Here is a 15,228-nt window from a genome sequence, read left to right as displayed (position 1 = left end):
AAACCCAAAACAAGCAGCTGCAAAAGATACATCAAAGATAATTAGCAACCTAAAACCAACCTAGCAGCAAAGTGATATAAATGAAATCTAGTTGGAAAGGTAGAAGGCCAAAGCCTTTCACTAGCACAAGGGTTTTACCAAGGCTCCCTTGATGTTCAATAGACACCAAGGGTTTTTCCAAGCACCCATAACCTGATTAATGGGTTTTACAAGGCTCCCACAACCTGATAATAGAAGCTCCTAGCCACAAAAGACCACACAGCTAGTATCTAACCAAAAACAAACAATGGTCAGACTGGGCCCTTGAAAACTACTAGCAACTAGCCAATCCCAGAAAAAAACTGAAAACATAGGGATTTTCCAGGCTCCCTCAACCTTGAAAGTGGATTTTACAAGGCTCCTAGAACCTTCTAAGGCCTAGAAAACAACAACACTACCTGTATGCACAATCCGGCCAAGAGGGTTTTTTATAGGCTCCCAGAACAAGAAAACCATTTTGGGACATAGTGATAAAACTGTGAACCTAGAACCATCTGCGGAGACCACCTCGGGTTGAGACCAACTCCCTCAACTAGCAACACAAACTGCAATAGCCAACATGCTCCTCCCCACCTACTCTCCACCTCAATAGGAGAAAGGGCCACCTCAATAGGAAAAGAAGGGGCATAGGTTGACAAGAAAGTGGGTTTTACAAGGCTCCCATAACCTGTTGAGGTCCAGAAAATAACATCTTGTCCTGAAAGTGCAATCTAGCCAAGAGGGTTTTTACAGGTTCCCACAACCAGCAAACCATTTTGGGAAATAGGGAGAAAATCGTAAACCTAGAACCGTGTGTGAAGAAAACCATGAGGGTTTTGAACCACTCCCTCAACCAATAACGTGAACAATAACAACCGAGAAACTCTCTCACGCCTACTCTCCACCTCAATAGGAGAAAGGGCCACCTCAATAGGACAAGAAAGAGAGCAACCCAAAAGCCCAAACAACTCAAACATAATCCAGGACCCATGCCACCACTCCACCTCCATAGGAGAGCAAAACACCTCAAACAGAGATACATGAGAATTGATAGGAAGAGCATAACAAACACCCACCAAGGAATAAACCAAAAGAGAATAGAGGGTCCACACAAAAAAAACAACGAACAAAAGCAACATGACATCCCAAAAAGCCAAACCACCCACAAGAGTGGAAGCCCCACAAAACCTAAGCAGAGTGAAACTCGTAGTAGACTAACCACAAAAACAGAAAACCCCAACTCCAAAAGATCGGGGATTCCGTTTCCAAAGATGCAAAGCATTTACCTAACACCCAAAGTCAAGAGCACCCACCAACATAGCCACACCTTCCTCGAACCAGACATAGCCCTGGCTCCAGCACCCAAAAAATTCTTGCAGTCCCCAACCCTTACCAAGGAGATCAGGGGAAAACAGGAGGAAAATATCACCTCCTTCCCCACCATAGATAGCCTAGATCTTCATAAAACTACAACCAAAAGAAAAAGCGATGCACAAGGAAAAACAACAAGCACAAGCTGAAAGGCAAAGACCTTCTCCCAGCCCATCTGCATCATCGTCCTCATCCTCTTCACCCGAGTCTTCTCCCATAGAAACCCTAGCTCATCCATTACGACCAGCTCGCCAATAAAAAAATAATTTGAAAATTGTATGTTATAAACTTTTGACAATATCCATATGGTAATATAGCTAAAATATAATAAAATTTGTAGATACATTAATATAGATATATGTAAACCCTTTTAAATAAATAATTTGAAGATAATTATATGAATTCATAATTTAATGTAAAAATAAATAAATGACAAAAATTTATCTTCACACTAATATTCAATACAAATTTTCAAAAGTATTTGAATTTCACGATCATTATTCCCATTGAACACTCATCAAAAGTCGACATCATTTATTTTACTTTAAGATTTTTTTTAATTTTATTTAATAAATGGATACAACTATACAGGGTGGTAGGGCAGAATGTTTGTCTGCTGTCTTATTTTGCTGTTGTAATAGCAATTGGAGAGGTATCATGAGGTGAGGTGAGGTGAAGTTAGCAGGAGAGGTTGGAGCCTGGATCTACACCCAACTTCAGGCAGTAATTTTTATAGTATTTTATACGTGTGTTGACGATGTCTGGACTACGACCGGTACATTCGATAGCGCCACTGACAGCTTGGATTGTGGCACCGAATCCCTTTCCAGAAGTGATGGCGCTATGACAGTTTTATCTGTTTCATCCTAAACCACACTGCTGTCTTGAACGAAATGGCGGCATCTTGCGCTACTTTCTCCGGATAACTCAACGCATCGAACCCAATGTCGTTTCCTGCTGGACCGTAGTTGAAGTTCCGGCAATACTCACTCAATCTCATTGGTGTGAAGTGGGAAGAAAGTGCAACAGAGATAAGTATAACGGTCAAGTGAGAATTGATTAATTTACAAGGTTAGCAGGAACGGTCCCCGGCCGAAATAGGTTTTGCCTGCAACACATGGATACTGAGTGCTGCTTTCATCATAGAAAGCTTTCTTTGCGCCATCGATCTCTTCAATATAACATAAAGCTGCAAAAGCACAGTACTCTCATTAATCATTACTAGTTATGCGAAATTGGCAGTTTTACAATCTTAAGTCATTGAAATTGATGATTACGTACATGCAGTCTCGTGCGTGACATGGGCGAAGAAGGCAGCAAGCTCTCTCTTGCCATCGTCAGAAGTTCCTGTGGTGCCGAAGCCAGAGTAAGCGTTGGCGGCTTGGATGAACGCATCGTATGCGTAGAAGTTCTTTACAGCACAGGAGCTGTCTGCAGCGTTGAGAATGGTGTTAAAGAAATACTTGCTTATGATGGAGGAGACACTCTGTGCAGAAATACTCTCAAACAGCAGAGCAATCCCCACTGCCAAAATCAACATTGCCTTTCTTTCACTCTCCATCTCTATTAGACTTGGTTGCATCTGTATCTCTGAAGCTCCCTCCTCATGCCCGTATTTATAGATTCCCAAATGTGCAGATGGAAGACATTACACGTTTTAAGCGCTATCTCCCCTCCATTTGACCACCAATTCTCCTCCGAGTTCTCAATGAGGAAATGCATTCTTCCGGAGCCATATTACCAGTCAAACTAACATTCTTCGACTTTTATGGGCGACTCGTGACATAGCGTCTTTTATTTGACAAATGAAGCATTTTGAAACCAAGTCTCATCTCCATCTTCGAGATGGGTATGTGGGCAGTTCTTTCAGATTAATGAATGTAGAAATTGTTGCTTTCGTTTGATTTTTGAATCGACTTTATACTTGACTCGGAGTATTTTTGAAAGGCTTTTCAAAAGATGGATTGGCTACATCTGTGTACTGACTTCATATACTTGATTCGAAGTATTTTAGATAGGCTTTTGAAAAGATGGATTGGCTAGATAGGCTTTTGAAAAGATGAATTGCGCTACGTCTCTGTATTGACTCTCACATTGAACTTTTAAATTGTTTCTACGTCCTCTCACATTAAAATTTTAAATTGTGTTCAAATCAAAGATAAAGAGATGTTATTTCTAATTTATTTTATTATCTAAAATCTATTTCTTTCTATCATCCAAACTTATAAAGGGATTTTTATTTAATTGAGTCACTTCTAAAATTATTCTTGAGACTTCACTCAATTTATATTATATTACATTTGATTATTAAATCTTAAATAATACTATTAACTTTCATTTCATAGATTACTTATGTTTGTAAATTGATTATCACATCAAAACTTTAAAATTGCGTCGATGTCAAAGATAGATAGATTTTATTCCTAGATTATTTTACCTTATAGTATCCATCTTCCATCTATCTAATTGAATCACACTTAAAATTACTTTCAATACACTTAGAAACTTATCATATATCACATTTGATTATAAAGTCTTGGATATTACCACTAAATTTCATTTCAAACTTTACATCGTAAACTATTCATACCACCTCGCATAATACAATTCTTATTAAAATATCGTCTCTTTTCATAATACTTTTGAGGTACCTATTTTTTAAATGACGTTGTTTCTAATATCGCATATGTTTGTCTTCATCACACCAACTTCAAAAAAATTCTTATAATGATATTTGATAGGAAATTATTAAGAATAGTACATCAAAAAAAGTTTTGTAGAGATTGAAATTGCTTAAGGATAACTATTTGGTGTCAACATGTATAACCATTTTGATTCCTTTAGTTATCTAGATTGAGAAAATAAATTAATACTTGTGCATATAGTAAACCACAATAAAATACAAATACAATTGCTTACCCATCTTATATCTACCCACCAAAACTAACAAGTCTACCTTTAGTTTTATTTAATTACAATCCTTTAAATAAAATTAATTTTGGATGATTTGCTTACTAAATTTATTCTATATTTCAATATAACCAACTTTCAATTCTACGTCTATTAAATATATAATTCCCTAACAATAATAAATTTACATGCATATAATCTTCAAATATTGAGTAAATAACATAAATTTATATTATTAAATAGTATTACATTATAATATATTATTATTCATAATAATTTATAATATTGGAGCTGGATAAAGTGTACCAAAAAAATGATAAATGAGATTAACGAGTGTTCTACATTTTAAAGTATAATTTAAAATAACACTTAAATAATTAAAAAAAATTGTGCTATATAAGTTTGTAATATGTTATATGCTTTTGATTAAGGGTTAAATTTTTGTTTAGAAAGAATTTTAGAATCTTTTGCAAGGAGAGATGATAGTTAACACAAAATCTAGAAGACAACATATTTATAACTACTCTACCTCACAATAGTAGCTATCCCACAGAAATTAAAAAAACCTACAAAACAACCAAAAGATCTAAATATTACACCATTATTAGCCCTCACCTAATAATTCACGCATTAGTTAAATGGGAATTAGGAACAAAGACATGTTTTGGAATACCACTCTTCCTTTTTTAGACAAATATCCAAAACACACCATCATCTAGATGATTAGAATGAGAGGAAAGGAAAGGAAAATCCTCCATTGTATCCTTGACCTAACAAACCAAATAGAGAGAGGTAGAATGCATAAACAAATATTCCATGTAACATAGAAATTGAATACAAAGTAGGAACAAGGGTTACACCATCACAAACCTTGATTATTTTGGGTTCATAAAGAGCAGCCAAATTTGGGCCTAGAGAAGATTTTCTTGTAGTAGATGATAAAAGTAATAAATTAACATCATCTACAAAGGGATCTACCACATGAATAGAGGAAAAAAAATGTCCATTGAGATCCAATAAACCTTAGGAAACTAAAAATATTATGTCTAATAAATCATCAACAATCAAGTGTTTGAAAAGGCCATTTCATTACCAAGTAGCTAAACCAACTGTCATAAAATAATAGCAAGGGAAATCAAAAGTAAGATGTCCAATTATCAAAATTCACTTGCATTAAAAGGGAAGACCCTCAAAATCAATTTATTAAGTTGAAGGCCTACATAGCATGAAAACATAATATCCTTAGGAAGAGCCTTGGAAATATTAATGTCAACAAAATTAAAGACATAGGTTGTGTTGCCAAATTTTTAAGAAGCTAAATCAATCTTTAGAACATAACGAGTTATATTGCTAATATCTTCAAGGCAAGATATACCTTAGAAATGAAGATTAAAATTATGTATTTTAACCTAGACTAGAATGATACTGAGGAGTTGATTAAGAGAGTTGAATGAATGAAATCAAGAAATGAGAAAAATGAAATAGTTAACCCACATCCATAGCCTACCATCTAACTTGGCCTCCTTATAGTAGAAAGATTGAAAAGTCACAATAAAAAAATGCTAGTGAAAGGATAGGGATTGATTTTTTTCTACATGAGGCCTCCAATATTTCAACACCTACTTGTCCAACTTTGAAGTCAAGGCCATAATTTATTAATAATATGTAAATTAAACTAAATAAAAAAACTTTTGTATTCTTAATCACATCCTATCCATAGATAACAACAAGGGAGGATTGTGAACAAGGAAGAGGTTTCTTACTATGAGAATGGTAAGAATACCTACCAAGAATCCATACCCCTAAGCCAAACATGGCTATGTATATGATAGGGAATCTTGACCTAAGCTAAACTCCATAAAATTCAGCACCAACATGACATGTTTTCATGATTATTGATTTTTTTATAATTTTCATGTTATATTTTATAGAGGTACTTCACCATTATTACTAAAAGAATTTTTAATCAATGTAATATTTGTTTTCCATGCTAAGACTATAAATTTTATACACACATCTAAAATATGTACTTGAAATATCCTACTCAAAGAACCTATTTTTTAAATTTTTAATTTTTGAACTACCTTTTTATTTCTCTTAATTTCTCTTTTAATATATCTTAAAAACTTAGAACTCTCTATCATTTGTAACAATAGTGTTGAGCTCTTACGAGTATTTTCAAGTACATGGATATTACCTAGCACTTTATTGAGCTTATAAAAATTGTAGTAGCATATTGCATTACTATTTATGCCTCCATTGGCTTTGGTAAACCTTCAAAGGTGACTTACGCTATACTTTTATTTGACTTCTCTATTTTTATTTATTTTTATTGTAGAATCTTAAATGCTTTTGGTTTGGACACTTAGGTTATATTTTTCCATTTTATAGCATTCTAGTTATTATTTTATTGCATTCTATCTTACATTGTTGTTTCTCTTAAAAGTGGAAGCATATTTAGAATAAGAGCACAATTATATGTTATCTATTTTTTTTAAAAACATATTTTTTTTTTAGGTTGGATAAACCAAAATATGGGTTTGATTTGAAGGTGATCCCCCAAAAAAGGTCAAAAAAGTTATACTTTGTCTTTTGAAGCTACAAATTTTCTTTTGGGAAGAAGTTATTCATACACACAATCGAATCCAGAAAAATAAACTAGTATACAATATGGATTGTGGAAATCTCATAGCTTTAAGAAGTTATTCAACATAGGAGTTTTTTTTATCCTCCCCCCTTTTCATTTTCATTATTTTCATTTCAATAGATTAATTAATTGTTATATATTTTCTATTATTGAATCTCTTCTAAAGAGTGCTTCTATTTAATTTTTATATAGAACATGACACATTTTTCAAGATAGATTTAAGTTTATGTTATGGACATTTTCACTTGATAGAATAGAATGTGTTGCATATATTTCCATGTTTAACAATAACATCTAGTCTAGAGACCTCTATTATTCGGTATAAGTTTCATTGCTATTGTTTGTTGGCATTTGTGTTGAGTATGTTGACATGATGATATTATGTTGTCATTGATGTCAATATGATTGAAGAGTCAACCTGCAATATGCTGAAATGTGAACCGGTATATGTGCAAAGAAGTGAACAGGTATATTGAAGCCAAACAGTTGGCAAAGTGAACCGGTATAATGATATAAACCGGTATATTGAGCAATAGGTGAAGTGGTATGTTTGTCCAAGAGAACTGGTATGATGAAATTTGAACCGGCATATGGAATGTTCTCTATAAGGACTGAACATGATATGACTACCGGTTGGTAGTCTTAGCTTAAGGGTTTCCGGTTGAAGTGTTCCAAGCCTGTGTGACTCAATCGAAGACATTGTGTAATGAGTTAGCATTATAATGAAGATCCGATCATGTTGCCATGTCAGCTTGAGCGCGTGAAGGATCTTGCATGAAGGAGATTGATCCTATCTACCTCGGGAATGTGCGAAGTCCCTGTAAATGGTGGAGAATGTGTGATGGGTTACAAGCCGCCATGAACAAGGTGAAGAATGAATGATGGAGAATGTCTTGAGATATGTTCAAGACTTTTGTATTCAACTGCAAAGTGTTCAATGGCCAGGATTGAACCACCTGAATTGCTTAACCTAAATGTTTAGGGTTTAGGGTTTATGCCACTGAGCTATCTATTTCCTATAAGGTCATTGTTGTGTTTCTTTCTGAGGTTGTTGGAAAATGGTGTGTGTGTATCTAAGTGAAAAGATATGTGATTCTTGCTAGACCAGATGAGATAAGAGGATTGATTCCTGCATGGTGTGTGTGCAGAAGGAAGGAACTTAAGCGGATCTGCATTAGGCATTGAGTGCTATTATCAGATCATTGTAATACCTGTTGATCTTTAACCACTTCAACAGTTGGAAAATTCCTTAACTGAGTAGCTTTAATCAGCTTGTTGTAAATCCTTTAACAGGGTGACTCAAACTAATTGAGTTCTTGAAATCCTCTAACAAGGTAACCTCTAACAGGGTTTAACCCTTAATTGGGTATTCAGCCATCCCTTAACTGGGTGATCCCTAACAGGATTGGTTCTTAGCAAACCCTGTTGTAATAGTCTCTAACTGGACTAGGCTCCTAACAGAGCGCACTTCTAAAGAGTTCAAAAGCAACTTGTGGGTATTCATCCCCACCGTTATTTTTCCCAGTTGGGTTTCCACATGAAAAATCTATGTGTCATGTGTAGTATTTTTCATGTGATGATTTAAGTGATTTGTGTTTGAAGGTAAATCATGCTGAGCTAGCTATTATTATATTTCTGGTGATAGATTACCTATTCGTGCACAAGGGTGAAATGGAAGTGTAGTATTAAGTTGAGTAGAAAGCTAGGTGTTTAACCAATTAATGCTTGTCATAGTCATTCTTAACTTTACTGGTTGCACTTTGTTTCAGACCAGTGTTACTGTCTGTCAGACATTTGCAGTGTTTGTAGTCAAACTAGTTTGGGAAAGGAAATTGTGCCTATACTGATTCACCCCCCCCCCCTTCTTAGTACCGCTTTATAGGAATAATTAATTACTTTTGTAGATTCTATGTTCCTTAGAAAGATAATATTTCTTAGTTATTACATGTTAAGGTTAATTAGATTATTTTTCATTCTAATAGAACAGTGATGAGGTAGTCTTTTTAAAGACATAGGCATAGATAAAAAAATAAAAAAATCCATTAAAGAATCCATGTTAACAACCATTTAGAAAAATGCTAGAAAATCGTATTTACACATGAGAAATTTTTTGTTATCGGCACAATGTTCTTCTATATTTGGATGGAAAGTATTACAATACATTTAGACTAGAAGGTTGAATACATACAATAAATATCAAGTGCTCTATCTGTAGTAATCGACAAGGTCAGAACATATTCAAAGTTTTTAAACTCCCAACCATGAAGTGTATGTTTCCCCTATGTTCTTCAACTAAAGAACTCTTTAAATTGCATGAAGTACCAAATAATATGGAACCCGATAGGTTTGATGGAATCTAGTGTAGCATGATATATCTAACATACATGTTACATGATAAAATGCTAATATCCTAACATTATAATATGGAAAAGAGTAAAAAAAAAATCATAATATAGTAAAACTACTAATGATTACAAGCTTTTTCCGAAGAATATTTTTAGCTTTGACTATTGATAGATAGATTAGAAGTAGAAAACTACGCTTCACTCTTAATCCATATTTGGCACCTATCCTTGGAATTTTTAATCTATCGAAATATGATATGATGAGATTCACAAGCCATAGTTTACAATCTTTAAAATTATAATCTAGACAATGTAATCCATTTGTCTATTATGCTATGCTTTCAGAAAGGCATCAAATTTTCAATTTAGCTTTTAATGTCAAGGTTATATCAGTATTTACATGTTCATAATATAAATTAAAAAATAATAATATAATAATAAGCTCAATCTTTATTGTCACTTTTCCACAATTTTATAAGGATCATTAATTATTTAACGAACGATTCTAACAGCCAAAAATGTTTTGATTAGGTAAATTAGGAAATAGGGCCCAAACCCTTTTACATATCAGCCTTCAATATGACATAGAGGGATCTCACAAGAAGCGAGAAAACTAAAAAGCCAGATGCTAGCATGAAATGGAGTGCCAACTAGCATAGCATAAGAGACACAACTAAGACAATTCAAATAGAACTTGTAGGTTTTCAAAAGGACCCTCAGACTTAAACCTAGAGACACCTTGATTTGGAGAGAAAACAACCAAGGAGTGGGTTAGCACCCTAAAAAAATGGATCAAAGATACCTTGAGCTATAAAGAGCACAAACCAGGAAAGGGTAAGTAGAATAATGGGTTTTGAAAGGAATCCCTAAACCTTCTAAAAATGAGAAGACTTTAAACTCAGGAAAATTCAACTAGAGAATGGACTAGAACAAACATAACTAATGGGTTTTGAGAGGTACCCAAAGCCTTTTCCAATAGAATCACCATAAAAATAGAAAGGGAATGGGACAACAATGAGCCCAAAAATAGTAGACAACAAAACTAGCTACCAATTGAGATAAGGAGATAACAGAAGAAGAATCTTAGATAGTAGCACTAATAGAAATAAACTAGCCTATCCGAGATGAAAAAGAAGAATCTTAGAGATTAAAAAACCAAGAAATATCTAAATCTCAAGGTACCTCAATACATTCAGAATATCAAAAGACACCATATACTCCACCTTAATAGGATCAAGAATAAGACCAACCCCACAACCTACCTCAATAGGACTATAATAAAAAATAATCATAGATTCCACCTCTATAGGATCTGAAATACGAATGCCCACTACAGAGTCCACCTCCAGAAGACTTGTAGTAGAATAAACAGGGGAAGTGGCAGTAGAATCTCCCTTAATAAAACCAGTTCCAAGAAACACACCTAGATCCAAATAGCACTAAGAGGGAGACCCATCCCAACCCAAAAGAAAGAACTTCACCTCTAGAGGAGTCTTGGGGGAATAAAAGGAGCTGAGAAAGCCCCCTCTCTTCGACAAGTGGTGAATCCTTGAGAAGTAGGTAGCAAAGGAACCTTCACTATTGGGATTAAAATAAATGGCTTAATAGAAACATTTGTCAATAAAACCATTTGGAGAGTAGAAAATAGCTCCTTAGTGGGAATGGACCCAAAATCCATAGTCCCCAAAAACTAGCTTAATAATTCCAACACAAGAGAGGCAAGAAATTTATGACACTACCCAACAACCTATAAACCCTTGAACAGAGCATGGACAAGAGTATCCCAAGAATGACTATATGCAAGAGAAAAATATAGGCCTCCTCAGAGTAGAGAAGCGGACAAAGCATAGCCACACATGTATAGACAGATGAGAAGAAACAAGACACACAAATAGCCTCATACATGGATCCTACAACCAAGAAGAAAGAAAAGGTTCTAAAAATAGGCAGACAACCCAGAGAAAATCCAAATCTCAATAAGAGAGAGAGAGTCACTAAAGTTGAACCTAGAAAGAACCAACCCAAATAACTCACATCTAGGTTTGGCTTGACAAAAAAAAGTACCCAAAACACAAAAATCTATTAATCATTACTATTAAATGAAGTAAACATGGAAAGTTTGAATCTTGGTCAAGAGGATTACCACTAAGGCACTAAAAAGTAGAGAACATACAGCCACATCCAAGAGTAACCAATCACCATTGTGTAGAAAAATCTCCAACCTATCAAGGAGAAAGGGCATAGATAGAAATTCCTCTACCAGGAAAGGAATACACGAAAATGGGCAACTAAGGATAACCCATAATGTGAAAGAACATCTAAGGAGACGCCAAGAGAATATAATCGAAATATAGTTGTAAAGCTCATGAATACGATAGACAATAGAACCCAGCCCATCTAGTCAAGAATCACAAAGGCAACCACAAGATAATCTACACCATCATCTAGATTATCCCCACCACCATAATCATCTCTTTCTCCATCTCCTCCATCGTCCATGGTTTCAGATGTTCTTGCTCTCAATTCCATTTCTAATAACACAACATATAAAATTAAAGAATATTTATTAAAAGATAAATTTAATCATTATAATACCACTTCTATGTTATTCACTTATTTTTCTCTCTTATCTATATGAAGAATTAAAAATTCTAATCAATAGAATTAGCCATTAATAATTGAAAACATTGCCAACTTAAATTGCCTCGCGTATACTCTAACAACCTTTGATGAATTACAACATATCTTCATATCAATAATTTATTACATTTGAAAGGTCTCAAAATAACTTATCTATTTGTCCAAATATTTGCACATACTAAACTTATAAATTTTATTACCTTTCATTAATTGTAAACTAATACAATAGAAATCTTAAACTATCCCTCAAACCATATAAATCCTAAACAATCAAACCATCTATCCATCCATCAACCTTTCTACATCCTAATCCATAAAACTAAATCCTGTAACTTATATAAAAAACTAAAATATCAAATCATCCTTCCATTTATATTAATTATAATCGACCACACCATCCACTTAATCATATGAATCATAACCCCTCAAACCATCCCTCGATTGTTTTGATACACAAGTCTTAGGGAATCATGCCAACACTTAAAAAACCCACACCCAAAAAGTCTATTTATACAAAGCAATTGGAATGCCAAAGCTTCAAAAATCTATCTAAATCAAAAAATCTAAATATCTTAAGTTTAGAATTTTAAATTCAAACATATGAAATCACAACATTCATAATTTCGATAGTCTTAATATATATAAATAAATTAAAAGAAAACTTTTTTTTAAAAAAAATTTGGAGATTTTTTCAACAGATAAATGGTTACAAATGGAAAATAGGACAATATTAAAAGGTATATGAAAAAAAATTAGAAATAAATTTACAAAAAGGTTTTGTTAAATTTAAATTCATATGATTTTTTTATTAATGAGTCTATTCTCCCCTATCAAATTAAAAGTAAGAATTTAAAAATAAGATTAAAAGGTGTATTCTTTCATCATGTATTCATATATCTATTGAATATGTATTTCTATGTCATCGTTTTATAAGATTACTTTTTGTATTTTTTAACATAGCTTCTTTACATAAATCTATTTTGAGTGTGATCTCTTAATTTTTCTATTATATTTCAAATATGCTTAAACTCATCAATATATATTTCTTTAATTAAAATTCTTCATCAAATTCATTATTCTTCTATGCATTCATGGTTAAATATAAACATTAATTAAATCATGTACATTGCTAAAGGATTCAATTTAAAAAACTCACAAATTTTGCTCATCAAAATATAAGACTTTCTTGATTGAAGCAATAAAAGTGCATACTTTAGAATTTCCACCTTTTCTATATAATTTTTATAGACATCATCAATATTTAGTCTAGACATGAACTTTAACCCATTTAGTGCACGACACACATTAGTAATCTACCATTAAAAATCAACTCAGAATTTTCCATTGCACAATCTTAAAAAAATAGCCACCTTGGACTAGATTGTTTCGTAAGACGTCTAAAAATTTAAATTCACCTTTTTCATGCCTAAAGTCAAAACTTTCATAGAATATTCATCATCATCTTGGATCTCATGCCATGTATTTCTAATTAATGACCCCGAGCATGCATTTATGGATGTTTTGTGGCATTTATATCCATCCACCAACCAATCAATTGAAAAATACAAATCTAATTTGAAAAGAATATTCAATATTCAATTATTCATATTACATTAGTTTAGTAACCAACTAGCATTTATCATCAATTTTGAGTTTGCATTCCATGTTGAGTTTGCATTCCATGTTTAGTATGTTTGTGACATCTTATTCTTTTTGGTGTGATTGAATTTCATCAATTGTAGTCAAGGAATCATCTTGAAGTAAGTCCTACCATATGGAATTATTTTATTTTTTGTCCATGAATGTGGCCTTCTCTCTTTCATTTTCTTTTTATTATTCTAACTTAGGTTCTTGAATTCCTAATATCTAAATTATGCACCTACGTTTGTATTATCTCTTATTTTATGTGCACCCTTACTTTATTCTATATTCTTTTCCCCCTCTAATTGTTCCCAAAAATATTACTCAAAATTCATATGGGCACAAAAACTAGTCTATTAATTGTTGGGAGTATTGAAGTGCCAACTTGAATTGTCATAAATCTACTCAAATCCTCTTTCCTATGTTGGATATTTATTGAATTTTCTTATAGATGAAGGTGAACAAATTTAAAAAGAAATGATAAACAATTTGTTTGAACAAAAAAATATTATGACTACACAAAGTGAATGCAATTTTTTATTTTTGATCATGATGCCCCTACTTATTTTGTTTGCTTGGATAAAAGGTAAGCTTCCATTTTGTGCAACCTTAATTAATCATATGGAAATATCCTTCAAAATTAAGAGGACTATGCATTTAGGTGAAGTTGCCCCTAGCTTAACTAGTTAAATTGTGCAATGAATTGTATACTTGAGTAATTGTAAAATAAAAAATATTAAGTATTCATTGCTTCTAGAGCCTAGTTCTTTTTATATCAAAATAATATAATAATAGAATTCAAGAATCAAGGATTTTATTCTTCTCTTGAATGGTTTTTCTTTTAAAATCTTGGCATGTAGTTGTCAATTCTCGGCTTTACAAGAATCACATAGTGACAAATGAGATATTATAACAAGGGGATTTGTGATATTCCAAGTGTAGCTAGTTAATTTCATTTATGAACTTCAGTTTTAGGAAAAAAAACAAATATAATCCTACCCTATTCAAATATCTACATCATAAAGATATTTACATTTTTATTGGAGACTTTGACACACTAAGTAAAACACAATCATATTGATAATTTGACATATTTCTGACTATATATTAGCAGTTGCATGGATTGTTAGCAATTTTAGAGCCTATAGGCCACTTATTTCAGCGTTATTAGATATCTTTGATTCTTCTGACCTTGTGACAAAATAATTTGTAAAATAAGAATGAAGATAAAATATTATTTTCTTTTTATCTTTAAGAAATGATTGATTTGCATTCTTCAATTTTTTAGAAAACTTTTTCGTAATTTTAATTGACTGCAATAAATAAACAATTATAATCAATTGTTAAGAATTGTAGCCTCCCTAACCAATCAAAGAAAACTGTTGCCTTCCTATAATTCCATGACACAAACTGACAAACAACACTATTTCATCTACTACTGAATTTTTATTCCATCATATCATACTAGGTCACACAAATTTTCAAAAGAAGCTGTTGTAAACTAATTTAATTAAAAATTCTTTGCAACATCATTTGTTTCAGTTGGGAATTTTATTGTATTTCACAAATGGATATAATTAAAGAGGACAGTAGCGCAGAATTTCGGTCTGCGGTCTTATTTTCCTGTTGTAATTGGTGAGGTGAAGTGAGGTAAAA

The 15,228-nt window shown here is 32.7% G+C and overlaps 1 pseudogene; it reads right to left on the bottom strand.

Annotated features, from left to right (window-relative positions):
• Window positions 1-2,067: 2,067 nt before the first annotated feature.
• On the bottom strand, window positions 2,068-2,950 carry LOC131047736 (chitinase 6-like; annotated as a pseudogene).
• Between the last annotated feature and the right edge of the window lie 12,278 nt (window positions 2,951-15,228).

This window comes from Cryptomeria japonica, chromosome 4 (assembly GCF_030272615.1).
Source record: "Cryptomeria japonica chromosome 4, Sugi_1.0, whole genome shotgun sequence".
Classification (NCBI taxonomy): domain Eukaryota; kingdom Viridiplantae; phylum Streptophyta; class Pinopsida; order Cupressales; family Cupressaceae; genus Cryptomeria; species Cryptomeria japonica.
Note: the sequence above shows the minus strand (reverse complement) of the source record. Positions and strands in the feature narration are given on the sequence as shown.